This window comes from Carcharodon carcharias (genome assembly GCF_017639515.1).
Source record: "Carcharodon carcharias isolate sCarCar2 chromosome 24 unlocalized genomic scaffold, sCarCar2.pri SUPER_24_unloc_1, whole genome shotgun sequence".
Lineage (NCBI taxonomy): Eukaryota > Metazoa > Chordata > Chondrichthyes > Lamniformes > Lamnidae > Carcharodon > Carcharodon carcharias.
In genome coordinates this window covers 389,068-408,074 of record NW_024470584.1, presented here as the reverse complement: position 1 = coordinate 408,074, position 19,007 = coordinate 389,068, and the positions used below count along the sequence as shown (strand labels likewise).

At 66.4% G+C, this 19,007-nt stretch overlaps 1 protein-coding gene across 1 annotated transcript in view; it reads right to left on the bottom strand.

Annotated features, from left to right (window-relative positions):
- copa (COPI coat complex subunit alpha) overlaps positions 1-19,007 on the bottom strand; it is a 200,148-nt gene that overhangs the window by 39,103 nt on the left and 142,038 nt on the right. The window lies entirely within an intron of this gene.

Here is a 19,007-nt window from a genome sequence, read left to right as displayed (position 1 = left end):
GTGCACAGTGCTCCAAGTGTGGTCTAACCGAGGGATACGGAGACCAGAACTGTGCGCAGTGCTCCAAGTGTGGTCTAACCGAGGGATACGGAGACCAGAACTGTGCACAGTGCTCCAAGTGTGGTCTAACCGAGGGATACGGAGACCAGAACTGTGCACAGTGCTCCAAGTGTGGTCTAACCGAGGGATACGGAGACCAGAACTGTGCACAGTGCTCCAGGTGTGGTCTAACCGAGGGATACGGAGACCAGAACTGTGCACAGTGCTCCAAGTGTGGTCTAACCGAGGGATACGGAGACCAGAACTGTGCACAGTGCTCCAAGTGTGGTCTAACCGAGGGATACGAAGATGAGAATTGTGCTGACATATGTCTGGGTCACACACGTTCTCATACTCTCAAACGTGTGCTCTCACACGTCGTCACGCACAATGAAACCCGTGCACACTTGCACATCTACTCACATGCGCTACCCATGTGCACTCCCTCCCACACACATTCCCAGGCGCGCATGACCGCACGCTCAACCACAGCCTCCCACACCCACACGCTCTCCCACACTCTCCCACACCAACACGCGCTCTCCCACACTCTCCCACACCAACACGCGGTCTCCCACACTCTCCCACACCCGCATGCGCTCACCCACACTCTCCCACACCCGCACACGCTCTCCCACACTCTCCCTCACCCGCACACGCTCTCCCACACTCTCCCTCACCCGCACGCGCTCTCCCACACTCTCCCACACCCACGCGCTCTCCCACACCCGCATGCGCTCACCCACACTCTCCCACACCCGCACGCCCACACCCGCATGCGCTCTCCCACACCCGCACGCGCTCTCCCACACCCACACGCGCTCACCCACACTCTCCCTCACCCGCACACACTCTCCCACACTCTCCCACACTCTCCCACACCCGCACGTGCTTTCCCACACTCTCCCACACCCGCACGCGCTCTCCCACACTCTCCCACACCCGCACGCGCTCACCCACACTCTCCCTCACCTGAACGTGCTCTCCCACACTCTCCCACACCCGCACGCCCACACCCGCATGCGCCCTCCCACACCCGCACGCGCTCTCCCACACCCACACGCGCTCTCCCACACTCTCCCTCACCCGCACACACTCTCCCAAACTCTCCCACACCCGCACGCGCTCTCCCACACTCTCCCACACCCGCACGCGCTCTCCCACACTCTCAAACACCCGCACGCGCTCTCACACACGCTCCCACACCCGCACGCGCTCACCCACACTCTCCCTCACCTGAACGTGCTCTCCCACACTCTCCCACACCCACACGCCCACACTCTCCCACACCCACACGCGCTCTCCCACACTCTCCCTCACCCGCACGCGCTCTCCCTCACCCGCACACACTCTCCCACACTCTCCCACACCCACACGCGCTCACCCACACTCTCCCTCACCCGCACGCGCTCTCCCACACTCTCCCACACCCGCACGCGCTCACCCACACTCTCCCACACCCGCACGCGCTCTCCCACACTCTCCCACACATGCACGCGCTCTCCCACACACTCCCACACCCGCACGCGCTCTCCCACACTCTCCCTCACCCGGACGCGCTCTCCCACACCCACACGCGCTCTCCCAAACTCTCCCTCACCCGCACGCGCTCTCCCACACTCTCCCTCACCCGCACGCGCTCTCCCACATCTCCCACACCCGCACGTGCTCTCCCACACTCTCCCTCACCCACACGCGCTCTCCCACACTCTCCCTCACCCACACGCGCTCTCCCACACTCTCCCACACCCGCACGCGCTCTCCCACACTCTCCCTCACCCGGACGCGCTCTCCCACACCCACACGCGCTCTCTCAAACTCTCCCTCACCCGCACGCGCACTCCCACACTCTCCCTCACCCGCACGCGCTCTCCCACACTCTCCCTCACCCGCACGCGCTCTCCCACATCTCCCACACCCGCACGCGCTCTCCCACACTCTCCCTCACCCACACGCGCTCTCCCACACTCTCCCTCACCCACACGCACTCTCCCACACTCTCCCACACCCGCACACGCTCTCCCACACTCTCCCACACCCACACGCGCTCTCCCACACTCTCCCTCACCCGCACGCGCTCTCCCTCACCCGCACACACTCTCCCACACTCTCCCACACCCGCACGTGCTCTCCCAAACTCTCCCAAACCCGCACGCGCTAACCCACACTCTCCCACACCCGCACGCCCACACTCACACACACCCGCACGCGCTCTCCCACACCCACACGCGCTCTCCCACACCCACACGCGCTCTCCCACACTCTCCCTCACCCGCACGCGCTCTCCCTCACCCGCACACACTCTCCCACACTCTCCCACACCCGCACGTGCTCTCCCAAACTCTCCCAAACCCGCACGCACTCACCCACACTCTCCCACACCCGCACGCCCACACTCTCACACACCAGCACGCGCTCTCCCACACCCACACGCGCACTCCCAAACTCTCCCACACCCGCACGCGCTCTCCCACACCAACACACGCTCTCCCACACTCTCCCTCACCCGGACGCGCTCTCCCACACCAACACACGCTCTCCCACACTCTCCCTCACCCGGACGCGCTCTCCCACACCCACACGCGCTCTCCCACACTCTCCCACACCCACACGCGCTCTCCCACACTCTCCCACACCCACACGCGCTCACCCACACTCTCCCTCACCCACACATGCGCTCCCACACTCTCCCACACCCACACGCGCTCTCCCACACTCTCCCTCACCCGGACACGCTCTCCCACACCCACACGCGCTCTCCCACACTCTCCCACACCCACACGCGCTCTCCCACACTCTCCCACACCCGCACGCGCTCTCCCACACTCTCCCACACCCGCACGCCCACACTCTCCCACACCTGCACGCTCTCCCACACCCACACGCGCTCAACCACACTCTCCCACACCCGCACGCGCTCTCCCACACCCACACGCGCTCACCCACACTCTCACACACCTGCACGTGCTCTCCCACACTCTCCCTCACCCCCACACACTCTCCCACAATCTCCCACACCCGCACGCTCACCCACACTCTCCCACACCCGCACGCGCTCTCCCTCACCCGCACACATTCTCCCAAACTCTCCCACACCCGCACTCGCTCACCCACACTCTCCCACACCCACACGCTCTCCCACACCCACACGCGCTCACCCACACTCTCCCACACCTGCACGTGCTCTCCCAAACCCACATGCGCTCACCCACACTCTCCCATACCCGCATGCGCTCTCCCACACCCACACGCGCTCACCCACACTCTCCCACACCTGCACGTGCTCTCCCACACTCTCCCTCACCCGCACACACTCTCCCACACTCTCCCACACCCGCACGCTCACCCACACTCTCCCACACCCGCACGCCCACACTCTCACACACCCGCACGCGCTCTCCCACACCCGCACGCGCTCTCCCTCACCGCACATACACTCCCAAACTCTCCCACACCCGCACGCGCTCTCCCACACCAACACGTGCTCTCCCACACTCTCCCACACCCACACGCGCTCTTCCACACTTTCCCACACCGACACGCGCTCTCCCACACTCTCCCACACCCACACGCACTCAACCACACTCTCCCTCACCCACACGTGCTCTCCCACACCCACACGCGCTCTCCCACACTCTTCCTGACCCGGACACGCTCTCCCACACCCACGCGCGCTCTCCCACACTTTCCCACACCCACACGCGCTCTCCCACACCCGCACGCGCTCTCCCACACTCTCCCACACCCGCACGCGCTCTCCCACACTCTCCCACACCCGCACGCCCACACTCTCCCACACCCACATGCTCTCCCACACCCACACGCGCTCACCCACACTCTCCCACACCCGCACGCGCTCTCCCACACCCACACGCGCTCACCCACACTCTCCCACACCTGCACGTGCTCTCCCACACTCTCCCTCACCCGCACACACTCTCCCACACTCTCCCTCACCCGCACGCTCACGCACACTCTCCCACACCCGCACGCGCTTTCCCTCACCCGCACACACTCTCCCAAACTATCCCACACCCGCACGCTCACCCATGCTCTCCCACACCCACACGCGCTCTCCCACACTCTCCCTCACCCGCACACACTCTCCCACACTCTCCCAAACCCGCACGCGCTCTCCCTCACCCGCACACACTCTCCCAAACTCTCCCACACCCGCACGCGCTCTCCCACACCAACACGTGCTCTCCCACACTCTCCCTCACCTGGATGCGCTCTCCCACACCCACACGCGCTCTCCCACACTCTCCCACACCCACACGCGCTCTCCCACACTCTCCCTCACCCACACGTGCTCTCCCACACTCTCCCACACTCACACACGCTCTCCCACACACTCCCACACCCGCACGCGCTCTCCCACACTCTCCCACACTCGCACGCCCACACTCTCCCACACCCGCACGCGCTCTCCCACACTCTCCCACACCCGCATGCGCTCTCCCATACCCGCACGCGCTCGCCCACACCCGCACGCGCTCTCCCACACCCACATGCGCTCACCCACACTCTCCCACACCTGCACGTACTCACCCACACTCTCCCTCACCCGCACACACTCTCCCACACCCGCACGCGCTCTCCCACACCCGCACGTGCTCTCCCACACTCTCCCACACCTGCACGCGCTCTCCCACACTCTCCCACACCCGCACGCCCACACTCTCCCACACGCGCACGCGCTCTCCCACACCCGCACGCGCTCTCCCACAGCCACACGTGCTCACCCACACTCTCCCACACCTGCACGTGCTCTCCCACACTCTCCCTCACCCGCACGCGCTCTTCCTCACCCGCACACACTCTCCCACACTCTCCCACACCCACACGCGCTCTCCCACACTCTCCCTCACCCGCACGCGCTCTCCCTCACCCGCACACACTCTCCCACACCCACACGCGGTCTCCCACACTCTCCCTCACCCGGACGCGCTCTCCCTCACCCGCACACACTCTCCCACACTCTCCCACACCCGCACGCGCTCTCCCACATTCTCCCACACCCGGACGCGCTCTCCCACATACACACGCGCTCTCCCACACTCTCCCTCACCCGCACACACTCTCCCACACTCTCCCACACCCGCAGGCGCTCTCCCACACCCGCACGCGCTCACCCTCACTCTCCCACACCCGCACGCGCTCTCCCACACTCTCCCACACCCGCACACGCTCTCCCACACCCGCACGCCCTCTCCCACACCGAAAGGCGCTCTCGCACATTCTCCCACACCTGCACGCGCTCTCCCACACCCTCCCAGACCCGCACATGCTCTCCCACACTCTCCCACACCCGCAGGCGCTCTCCCACACTCACCCTCACCCGCACGCAGTCTCACACACTCTCCCACACCCGCACGCGCTCTCTCACACACTCCCACACCCGCACGCGCCCTCCCACACTCTCCCACACCCGCACGCGCTCTCTCACACTCTCCCTCACCCACACGCGCTCACCCACACTCTCCCTCACCCACACGCACTCTCCCACACTCTCCCACACCCGCACGCATTCTCCCACACTCTGCCACACCCGCACGCGCTCACCCACACTCTCCTTCACCCGCACGCACTCTCCCACACTCTCCCTCTCCGACACGCGCTCTCCCACACTCTCCCTCACCCACACGCGCTCACCCACACTCTACCACACCCGCACGCACTCTCCCACACTCTCCCTCACCCACACGCGCTCTCCCACACTCTCCCACACCCGCACGCGCTCACCCACACTCTCCCACACCCGCACGCACTCTCCCACACTCTCCCTCACCCACACGCGCTCTCTCACACTCTCCCACACCCGCACGCGCTCTCCCACACTCTCCCACAGCCGCACGCTCACCCACACTCTCCCACACCCGCACGCGCTCTCCCTCACCCGCACACACTCTCCCAAACTCTCCCTCAACCGCACACACTCTCCCACACTCTCCCAAACCCGCACGTGCTCTCCCTCACCCGCACACACTCTCCCAAACTCTCCCACACCCGCACGCGCTCTCCCACACTCTCCCTCACCCGGACGCACTCTCCCACACCCACACGCGCTCTCCCACACTCTCCCACACCCACACGCGCTCTCCCACACTCTCCCTCACCCACACGCGCTCTCCCACACTCTCCCACACCCACATGCGCTCTCCCACACTCTCCCACACCCGCACGCGCTCTCCCACACTCTCCCACACCCGCACGCCCACACTCTCCCACACCCGCACGCGCACTCCCACACTCTCCCACACCCGCACGCCCACACTGTCCCACACCCGCACGCGCTCTCCCACACCCGCACGCGCTCTCCCACACCCGCACGCGCTCTCCCACACCCGCACGCGCTCTCCCACACCCACACGCGCTCACCCACACTCTCCCACACCTGCACGTGCTCTCCCACACACACACGCGCTCACCCACACTCTCCCACACCCGCACGCGCACTCCCACACCCGCACGCGCTCACCCTCACTCTCCCACACCCACACGCGCTCTCCCACACTCTCCCATACCCGCACGCGCTCTCCCACACTCTCCCACACCCGCACACGCTCTCCCACGCCTGCACGCGCTCTCCCACACCCTCCCACACCGACAGGCGCTCTCGCACATTCTCCCACACCTGCACGCGCTCTCCCACACCCTCCCAGACCCGCACACGCTCTCCCACACTCGCAGGCGCTCTCCCACACTCACCCTCACCCGCACCGCACGCAGTCTCCCACACTCTCCCACACCCGCACGTGCTCTCTCACACACTCCCACACCCGCACGCGCCCTCCCACACTCTCCCACACCCGCATGCGCTTTCTCACACTCTCCCTCACCCACACGCGCTCACCCACACTCTCCCACACCCGCACGCACTCTCCCACACTCTCCCACACCGCACGCGCTCTCCCACACTCTCCTTCACCCGCACGCACTCTCCCACACTCTCCCTCTCCGACACGCGCTCTCCCACACTCTCCCTCACCCACACGTGCTCACCCACACTCTCCCACACCCGCACGCACTCTCCCACACGCTCCCTCACCCACACGCGCTCTCCCACACTCTCCCACACCCACACGCGCTCACCCACACTCTCCCACACCCGCACGCACTCTCCCACACTCTCCCTTACCCACACGCGCTCTCCCACACTCTCCCACACCCGCACGCGCTCTCCCACACTCTCCCACACCCGCACGCACTCTCCCACACTCTCCCACACCCACACGCCCTCTCCCACACTCTCCCACACCCGCACGCGCTCTCCCTCACTCTCCCACACACACACGCGCTCTCCCACGCCGCACGCGCTCTCCCACACCAGCACGTGCTCTCCCACACCGCAACGTACTCTCCCACACCCACACGCGCTCTCCCACACCCGCATGCGCTCTCCCACACCCACACGCGCACTCCCACACCCACACGCGCTCTCACACACCCGCAAGCGCTCTCCCACACGCGCACTCCCATACCCACACGCGTTCTCCCACACCCGCATGCGCTCTCTCACACACGCAAGCACTCTCCCACACTCTCCCTCACCCGCCCGCGCTCTCCCACACCTGCACGCGCTCTCCCACATCCACACGGGCTCTCCCACACTCTCCCACACCCGCACGCCCACACTCACCCACACCCGCACGCGCTCTCCCACACTCTCCCACACCCGCACGCCCACACTGTCCCACACCCGCACGCGCTCCCCCACACCCGCACGCGCTCTCCCACACCCACACGCGCTCACCCACACTCTCCCACACCTGCACGTGCTCTCCCACACACACACGCGCTCACCCACACTCTCCCACACCCGCACGCGCACTCCCACACCCGCACGCGCTCACCCTCACTCTCCCACACCCACACGCGCTCTCCCACACTCTCCCATACCCGCATGCGCTCTCCCACACTCTCCCACACCCGCACACGCTCTCCCACGCCTGCATGCGCTCTCCCACACCCTCCCACACCGACAGGCGCTCTCGCACATTCTCCCACACCTGCACGCGCTCTCCCACACCCTCCCAGACCCGCACACGTTCTCCCACACTCTCCCACACCCGCAGGCGCTCTCCCACACTCACCCTCACCCGCACCGCACGCAATCTCCCACACTCTCCCACACCCGCACGTGCTCTCTCACACACTCCCACACCCGCACGCGCCCTCCCACACTCTCCCACACCCGCATGCGCTCTCTCACACTCTCCCTCACCCACACGCGCTCACCCACACTCTCCCTCACCAACACGCACTCTCCCACACTCTCCCACACCCGCACGCACTCTCCCACACTCTCCCTCACCCACACGCGCTCACCCACACTCTCCCCCACCCACACGCGCTCTCCCACACTCTCCCACACCCGCACGCACTCTCCCACACTCTCCCACACCCGCACGCGCTCACCCACACTCTCCTTCACCCGCACGCACACTCCCACACTCTCCCTCACCCACACGCGCTCTCCCACACTCTCCCACACCCGCACGCGCTCACCCACACTCTCCCACACCCGCACGCACTCTCCCACACTCTCCCTCACCCACACGCGCTCTCCTACACTCTCCCACAACCGCACGCGCTCTCCCACACTCTCCCACACCCGCACGCGCTCTCCCACACTTTCCCACACCCACACGCCCTCTCCCACACTCTCCCACACCCGCACGCGCTCTCCCACACTCTCCCACACCCGCACACGATCTCCCACACTCTCCCACACCCGCACGCTCTCTCCCACAATCTCCCACACCCACACGCCCTCTCCCACACTCTCCCACACCCGCACGCGCTCTCCCTCACTCTCCCACGCACACACGCGCTCTCCCACGCCGCACACGCTCTCCCACACCAGCACGTGCTCTCCCACACTGCAACGTACTCTCCCACACCCACACGCGCTCTCCCACACCCGCATGCGCTCTCCCACACCCACACGCGCACTCCCACACCTACACGCGTTTTCCCACACCCGCATGCGCTCTCTCACACACGCAAGCACTCTCCCACACTCTCCCTCACCCGCCCGCGCTCTCCCACACCTGCACGCGCTCTCCCACACCTGCACGCGCTCTCCCACATCCACACGGGCTCTCCCACACCCGCATGCGCTCTCCCACACCCACACGCGCACTCCCACACCCACACGCGTTCTCCCACACCCGCATGCGCTCTCCCACACCCGCATGCTCTTCCACACTCTCCCACACCCGCATGCGCTCTCCCACACTCTCCCACACCCGCACGCTCTCCCACACTCTCCCACACCCACACGTGCTCTCCCACCCTCTCCCACACCCGCACGCGCTCTCCCACACTCTCCCACACCCGCACGCTCTCCCACACTCTCCCAAACCCGCACGCACTTACCCACACTCTCCCTCACCAGCACGCGCTCTCCCACCCCCTCCCTCACCCGCACACGCTCACCCACACTCTCCCACACCCACACGCGCTCTCCCACACTCTCCCTCACCCACACGCGCTCTCCCACACTCTCCCACACCCACACGCGCTCTCCCACACCCGCACGCGCTCTCCCACACTCTCCCACACCCGCACGCCCACACTCTCCCACACCCGCACGCGCTCTCCCACAGTCTCCCACACCCGCACGCCCACACTGTCCCACACCTGCACGCGCTCTCCCACACCCGCACGCGCTCTCCCACACCCACACGCGCTCACCCACACTCTCCCACACCTGCACGTGCTCTCCCACACCCACACGCGCTGACCCACACTCTCACACACCCACACGCGTTCTCCCACACCCGCATGCGCTCTCTCACACACGCAAGCACTCTCCCACACTCTCCCTCACCCGCCCGCGCTCTCCCACACCCGCACGCGCTCTCCCACACCCACACGTGCTCACCCACACTCTCCCACACCCGCACGTGCTTTCCCACACTCTCCCTCACCCGCCCGCGCCCTCCCACACCTGCACGCGCTCTCCCACATCCACACGGGCTCTCCCACACCCGCATGCGCTCTCCCACACCCACACGCGCACTCCCACACCCACACGCGTTCTCCCACACCCGCATGCGCTCTCCCACACCCGCATGCTCTTCCACACTCTCCCACACCCGCACGCGCTCTCACACACTCTCCCACACCCGCACGCTCTCCCACACTCTCCCAAACCCGCACGCGCTTACCCACACTCTCCCACACCCGCACGCTCTCCCACACTCTCCCACACCCACACGTGCTCTCCCACACTCTCCCACACCCGCACGCTCTCCCACACTCTCCCAAACCCGCACGCGCTTACCCACACTCTCCCTCACCAGCACGCGCTCTCCCACCCCCTCCCTCACCTGCACACGCTCACCCAAACTCTCCCACACCCGCACGCGCTCTCCCACACTCTCCCTCACCCACACGCGCTCTCCCACACTCTCCCACACCCGCATGCCCACACTCTCCCACACCCGCACGCGTTCTCCCACACTCTCCCTCACCCACACGCGCTCTCCCACACTCTTCCACACCCGCACGCGCTCACCCACACTCTCCCACACCCGCACGCACTCTCCCACACCCTCCCTCACCCACACGCGCTCTCCTACACTCTCCCACAACCGCACGCGCTCTCCCACACTCTCCCACACCCGCACGCGCTCTCCCCTACTCTCCCACACCCACACGCCCTCTCCCACACTCTCCCACACCCGCACGCGCTCTCCCACACTCTCCCACACCCGCACAAGCTCTCCCAAACTCTCCCACACCCGCACGCTCTCTCCCACACTCTCCCACGCCCACACGCCCTCTCCCACACTCTCCCACACCCGCACGCGCTCTCCCTCACTCTCCCACGCACACACGCGCTCTCCCACGCCGCACACGCTCTCCCACACCAGCACGTGCTCTACCACACCGCAACGTACTCTCCCACACCCACACGCGCTCTCCCACACCCGCATGCGCTCTCCCACACCCACACACGCACTCCCACACCCACACACGCACTCCCACACCCACACGCGTTCTCCCACACCCGCATGCGCTCTCTCACACACGCAAGCACTCTCCCACACTCTCCCTCACCCGCCCGCGCTCTCCCACACCTGCACGCGCTCTCCCACATCCACACGGGTCTCCCACACTCTCCCACACCCGCACGCGCTCTCCCACACTCTCCCACACCCGCACGCTCTCCCACACTCTCCCACATCCACACGGGCTCTCCCACACTCTCCCACACCCGCACGCGCTCTCCCACACTCTCCCACACCCGCACGCGCTCTCCCACACTCTCCCACACCCGCACGCTCTCCCACACTCTCCCAAACCCGCACGCGCTTACCCACACTCTCCCTCACCAGCACGCGCTCTCCCACCCCCTCCCTCACCGGCACACGCTCACCCAAACTCTCCCACACCCGCACGCGCTCTCCCACACTCTCCCTCACCCACATGCGCTCTCCCACACTCTCCCACACCCGCATGCCCACACTCTATCACACCCGCACGCTCTCCCACACCCGCACGCGCTCACCCACACTCTCCCACACCCGCACGCGCTCTCCCACACCCAAACGCTCTCACCCACACTCTCCCACACCTGCACGTGCTCTCCCACACTCTCCCTCACCCGCACACACTCTCCCACACTCTCCCACACCCGCACGCTCACCCACGCTCTCCCACACCCACACGCGCTCTCCCACACTCTCCCTCACCCGCACACACTCTCCCACACTCTCCCAAACCCGCACGCGCTCTCCCTCACCGCACACACTCTCCCAAACTCTCCCACACCCGCACGCGCTCTCCCACACCAACACGCACTCTCCCACACTCTCCCTCACCTGGACGCGCTCTCCCACACCCACACGCGCTCTCCCACACTCTCCCACACCCGCACGCGCTCTCCCACACCAACACGCACTCTCCCACACTCTCCCTCACCTGGACGCGCTCTCCCACACCCACACGCGCTCTCCCACACTCTCCCACACCCACACGCGCTCTCCCACACTCTCCCTCACCCACACGTGCTCTCCCACACTCTCCCACACCCGCACGCGCTCTCCCACACTCTCCCACACCCGCACGCCCACACTCTCCCACACCCGCACGTGCTCTCCCACACTCTCCCACACCCGCACGCGCTCTCCCACACTCTCCCACACCCGCACTCCCACACTGTCCCACACCCGCATGCGCTCTCCCACACCCGCACGCGCTCGCCCACACCTGCACGTGCTCTCCCACACCCACACGCACTCACCCACACTCTCCCACACCTGCACGTGCTCTCCCACACTCTCCCTCACCCGCACACACTCTCCCACACCCGCACACGCTCTCCCACACCCGCACGCGCTCTCCCACACTCTCCCACACCCGCACGCGCTCACCCACACTCTCCCACACCCGCACGCCCACACTCTCCCACACCAGCACGCGCTCTCCCACACCCGCACGCGCTCTCCCACAGCCACATGCGCTCACCCACACTCTCCCACACCCATACGCTCTCCCATACCCACACACTCTCCCACACTCTCCCTCACCCGCACGCTCTCCCACACTCTCCCTCACCCACACGCTTTCCCATACCCACACGCTTGCCACACTCTCTCTCACCCGCACGCGCTCTCCCACACCCACACGCGCTCTCCCACACTCTCCCACACCCACACTCTCCCACACCCGCACGCGCTCTCCCACACTCACCCACACCCACACGTGCTCTCCCACACTCTCCCTCACCCACACACTCTCCCACACTCTCCCACACCCGCACGCGCTCTCCCACACTCTCCCACACCCACACGTGCTCTCCCACACTCTCCCACACCCGCACGCGCTCTCCCACACTCTCCCACACCCACACGTGCTCTCCGACACTCTCCCACACCCGCACGCGCTCTCCCACACTCTCAACCACATGCGCTCTCCCACACCCACATGCGCTCTCCCACACTCTCCCACACCCGCACGCGCTCTCTCACACACTCCCACACCCGCACGCGCCCTCCCACACTCTCCCACACCCGCATGCGCTCTCTCACACTCTCCCACACCCACACGCGCTCACCCACACTCTCCCTCACCCACACGTGCTCTCCCACACTCTCCCACACCTGCACGCACTCTCCCACACTCTCCCACACCCGCACGCGCTCACCCACACTCTCCTTCACCCGCACGCACTCTCCCACACTCTCCCACACCCGCACGCGTTCTCCCACACTCTCCCTCACCCACACGCGCTCTCCCACACTCTTCCACACCCGCACGCGCTCACCCACACTCTCCCACACCCGCACGCACTCTCCCACACTCTCCCTCACCCACACGCGCTCTCCTACACTCTCCCACAACCGCACGCGCTCTCCCACACTCTCCCACACCCGCACGCGCTCGCCCCTACTCTCCCACACCCACACGCCCTCTCCCACACTCTCCCACACCCGCACGCACTCTCCCACACTCTCCCACACCCGCACAAGCTCTCCCAAACTCTCCCACACCCGCACGCTCTCTCCCACACTCTCCCACACCCACACGCCCTCTCCCACACTCTCCCACACCCGCACGCGCTCTCCCTCACTCTCCCACGCACACACGCGCTCTCCCACGCCGCACATGCTCTCCCACACCAGCACGTGCTCTCCCACACCGCAACGTACTCTCCCACACCCACACGCGCTCTCCCACACCCGCATGCGCTCTCCCACACCCACACACGCACACCCACACCCACACACGCACTCCCACACCCACACGTGTTCTCCCACACCCGCATGCGCTCTCTCACACACGCAAGCACTCTCCCACACTCTCCCTCACCCACCCGCGCTCTCCCACATCTGGACGCGCTCTCCCACATCCACACGGGCTCTCCCACACTCTCCCACACCCGCACGCGCTCTCCCACACTCTCCCACACCCGCACGCTCTCCCACACTCTCCCACATCCACACGGGCTCTCCCACACTCTCCCACACCCGCACGCGCTCTCCCACACTCTCCCACACCCGCACGCGCTTACCCACACTCTCCCTCACCAGCACGCGCTCTCCCACCCCCTCCCTCACCCGCACACGCTCACCCAAACTCTCCCACACCCGCACGCACTCTCCCACACTCTCCCTCACCCACACGCGCTCTCCCACACTCTCCCACACCCGCACGCCCACACTGTCCCACACCTGCACGCGCTTTCCCACACCCGCACGCGCTCTCCCACACCCACACGCGCTCACCCACACTCTCCCACACCTGCACGTGCTCTCCCACACCACACGCGCTCACCCACTCTCCCACACCCACACGCGCTCTCCCACACCCGCATGCGCTCTCCCACACCCACACGCGCACTCCCACACCCACACGCGTTCTCCCACACCCGCATGCGCTCTCTCACACACGCAAGCACTCTCCCACACTCTCCCTCACCCGCCCGCGCTCTCCCACACCTGCACGCGCTCTCCCACATCCACACTTGCTCACCCACACTCTCCCACACCCACACGCGCTCACCCACACTCTCCCACACCCACACGCGCTCTCTCACACTCTCCCACACCCGCACGCGCTCTCCCACACTCTCCCATACCCACACACGCTCTCCCACACTCTCCCACACCCGCACGCGCTCTCCCACACTCTCCCACACCCGCACGCCCACACTCTCCCACACCCGCACGCGCTCTCCCACACTCTCCCACACCCGCACGCGCTCTCCCACACTCTCCCACACCCGCACTCCCACACTGTCCCACACCCGCATGCGCTCTCCCACACCCGCACGCGCTCGCCCACACCTGCACGTGCTCTCCCACACCCACACGCGCTCACCCACACTCTCCCACACCTGCACGTGCTCTCCCACACTCTCCCTCACCCGCACACACTCTCCCACACCCGCACGCGCTCTCCCACACCCGCACGCGCTCTCCCACACTCTCCCACACCCGCACGCGCTCACCCACACTCTCCCACACCCGCACGCCCACACTCTCCCACACCAGCACGCGCTCTCCCACACCCGCACGCGCTCTCCCACAGCCACATGCGCTCACCCACACTCTCCCAGATCCATACGCTCTCCCATACCCACACACTCTCCCACACTCTCCCTCACCTGCACGCTCTCCCACACTCTCCCTCACCCACACGCTTTCCCATACCCACACGCTTGCCACACTCTCTCTCACCCGCACGCGCTCTCCCACACCCACACGCGCTCTCCCACACTCTCCCACATCCACACTCTCCCACACCCGCACGCGCTCTCCCACACTCACCCACACCCACACGTGCTCTCCCACACTCTCCCTCACCCACACACTCTCCCACACTCTCCCACACCCGCACGCGCTCTCCCACACTCTCCCACACCCACACGTGCTCTCCGACACTCCCACACCCGCACGCGCTCTCCCACACTTTCAACCACATGCGCTCTCCCACACCCACACGCGCTCTCCCACACTCTCCCACACCCGCACGCGCTCTCTCACACACTCCCACACCCGCACGCGCCCTCCCACACTCTCCCACACCCGCATGCGCTCTCTCACACTCTCCCTCACCCACACGCGCTCACCCACACTCTCCCTCACCCACACGCGCTCTCCCACACTCTCCCACACCTGCACGCACTCTCCCACACTCTCCCACACCCGCACGCGCTCACCCACACTCTCCTTCACCCGCACGCACTCTCCCACACTCTCCCACACCCGCACGCGTTCTCCCACACTCTCCCTCACCCACACGCGCTCTCCCACACTCTTCCACACCCGCACGTGCTCACCCACACTCTCCCACACCCGCACGCACTCTCCCACACTCTCCCTCACCCACACGCGCTCTCCTACACTCTCCCACAACCGCACGCGCTCTCCCACACTCTCCCACACCCGCACGCGCTCTCCCCTACTCTCCCACACCCACACGCCTTCTCCCACACTCTCCCACACCCGCACGCGCTCTCCCACACTCTCCCACACCCGCACAAGCTCTCCCAAACTCTCCCACACCCGCACGCTCTCTCCCACACTCTCCCACACCCACACGCCCTCTCCCACACTCTCCCATACCCGCACGCGCTCTCCCTCACTCTCCCACGCACACACACGCTCTCCCACGCCGCACACGCTCTCCCACACCAGCACGTGCTCTCCCACACCGCAACGTACTCTCCCACACCCACACGCGCTCTCCCACACCCGCATGCGCTCTCTCACACACGCAAGCACTCTCCCACACTCTCCCTCACCCGCCCGCGCTCTCCCACACCTGCACGCGCTCTCCCACATCCACACGGGCTCTCCCACACCCGCATGCGCTCTCCCACACCCACACGCGCACTCCCACACCCACACGCGTTCTCCCACACCCGCATGCGCTCTCTCACACACGCATGCTCTTCCACACTCTCCCACACCCGCACGCGCTCTCCCACACTCTCCCACACCCGCATGCTCTCCCACACTCTCCCACATCCACACGGGCTCTCCCACACTCTCCCACACCCGCACGCGCTTACCCACACTCTCCCTCACCAGCACGCGCTCTCCCACCCCCTCCCTCACCCGCACACGCTCACCCAAACTCTCCCACACCCGCACGCACTCACCCACACTCTCCCACACCCGCACACGCTCTCCCACACTCTCCCACACCCGCACGCGCTCACCCACACTCTCCCACACCCGCACGAACTCTCCCACACCCGCATGCTCACCCACACTCTCCCACACCCGCACGAACTCTCCCACACCCGCACGCTCACCCACACTCTCCCACACCCACACGCGCTCACCCACACTCTCCCTCACCCGCACGCACTCTCCCACACTCTCCCACACTCGCACGCGCTCTTATACACTCTCCCACATCCACATGCGCTCTCCCACGCTCTCCCACACCCGCAAGCGCTCTGCCACACCATCATTCACCCGCAGGCGCTCTCCCACACTCTCCCTCGCCCGCACGCGCTCTCCCACACTCTCCCACACTCGCACGCGCTCTTACACACTCTCCCACATCCACATGCGCTCTCCCACGCTCTCCCACACCCGCACGCGCTCTCCCACACCATCATTCACCCGCAGGCGCTCTCCCACACTCTCCCCAACCCGCACACGCTCCCCCACACCCGCACACGCTCACCCGCACCTGCACATGCTCTCCCACACCCGCACACGCTCCCCCACACCCGCACACGCTCACCCACACCCGCACGTGCACTCCCACACCCGCACACGCTCACCCACACCCGCACGCGCTCTCCCTCACCCGCATGCACTCACCCACACTCTCCCTCACCCGCACGCGCTCACCCACACTCTCCCACACCTGCACGCGCTCTCCCACACTCTCCCTCACCCGCACGCACTCTCCCACACTCTCCCTCACCCACACGCTCTCCCACACTCTCCCTCACCCGCACGCGCTCTCCCACAATCTCCCACACCCACACGCGCTCATCCACACTCTCCCTCACTCAAACTCTCCCACACCCACACGCTCTCCCACACTCTCCCTCACCCACACGCGCTCTCCCACACTCTCCCACACCCGCATGTGCTCTCCCACACTCTCCCTCACCAGCACGCGCTCTCCCACCCCGTCCCTCACCCGCACACGCTCACCCAAACTCTCCCACACCCGCACACGCTCACCCACACTCTCCCTCACCCGCACGAACTCTCCCACACCCGCACGCGCTCACCCAAACTCTCCCACACCCACACGCGCTCTCCCACACTCTCCCTCGCCCGCACGCGCTCACCCACACTCGCATGCGCTCTTACACACTCTCCCACACCCACATGCGCTCTCCCACGCTCTCCCACACCTGCACGCGCTCTCCCACACCATCATTCACCCGCAGGCGCTCTCCCACACTCTCCCACACTCGCGCGCTCTCCCACACTCTCCCCAACCCGCACACGCTCACCCACACCTGCACGTGCTCTCCCACACCCGCACACGCTCACCCACACCCGCACGCGCTCTCCCTCACCCGCATGCAATCACCCACACTCTCCCTCACCCGCACGCGCTCACCCACACTCTCCCACACCCGCATGTGCTCTCCCACACCCACACACTCTCCCACAATCTCCCACACCCACACGCGCTCATCCACACTCTCCCTCACTCACACTCTCCCACACACACACGCTCTCCCACACTCTCCCTCACCCACACGCGCTCTCCCACACTCTCCCACACCCGCATGTGCTCTCCCACACCCACACACTCTCCCACAATCTCCCACACCCACACGCGCTCATCCACACTCTCCCACACTCGCACGCTCTCCCACACCCACACGCTCTCCCACACTCTCCCTCACCCACACGCACTCTCCCACACTCTCCCACACCCGCATGTGCTCTCCCACACCCACACTCTCTCCCACACTCTCCCACATCCACACGCGCTCACCCACACGCGCTCACCCACACTCGCCCTCACCCACACGCTCTCCCATACCCACACGCTCTCCCACACTCTCTCTCACCCGCACGCGCTCTCCCACACCCACACGCGCTCTTCCACACTCTCCCACACCCACACTCTCCCACAACCGCACGCGCTCTCCCACACTCTCCCACACCCACACGTGCTCTCCCACACTCTCCCACACCCGCACGCGCTCTCCCACACCCACACGCGCTCTCCCACACTCTCCCTCACCCACACGCGCTCTCCCACACTCTCCCACACACGCAGGCGCTCTCCCACACCCTCCCAGACCCGCACGCGCTCTCCCACTCTCCCTCACTCGCATGCGCTCTCCCACACTCACCCTCAACTGCACCGCACGCAGCCTCCCACACCTCCCACACCCGCACGTGCTCTCCCACACCCGCACGCGCTCTCTCACACTCTCCCACACCCGCACGCGCTCACCCACACTCTCCCACACCCGCAGGCGCTCTCCCACACCCGCACGCGCTCACCCTCAC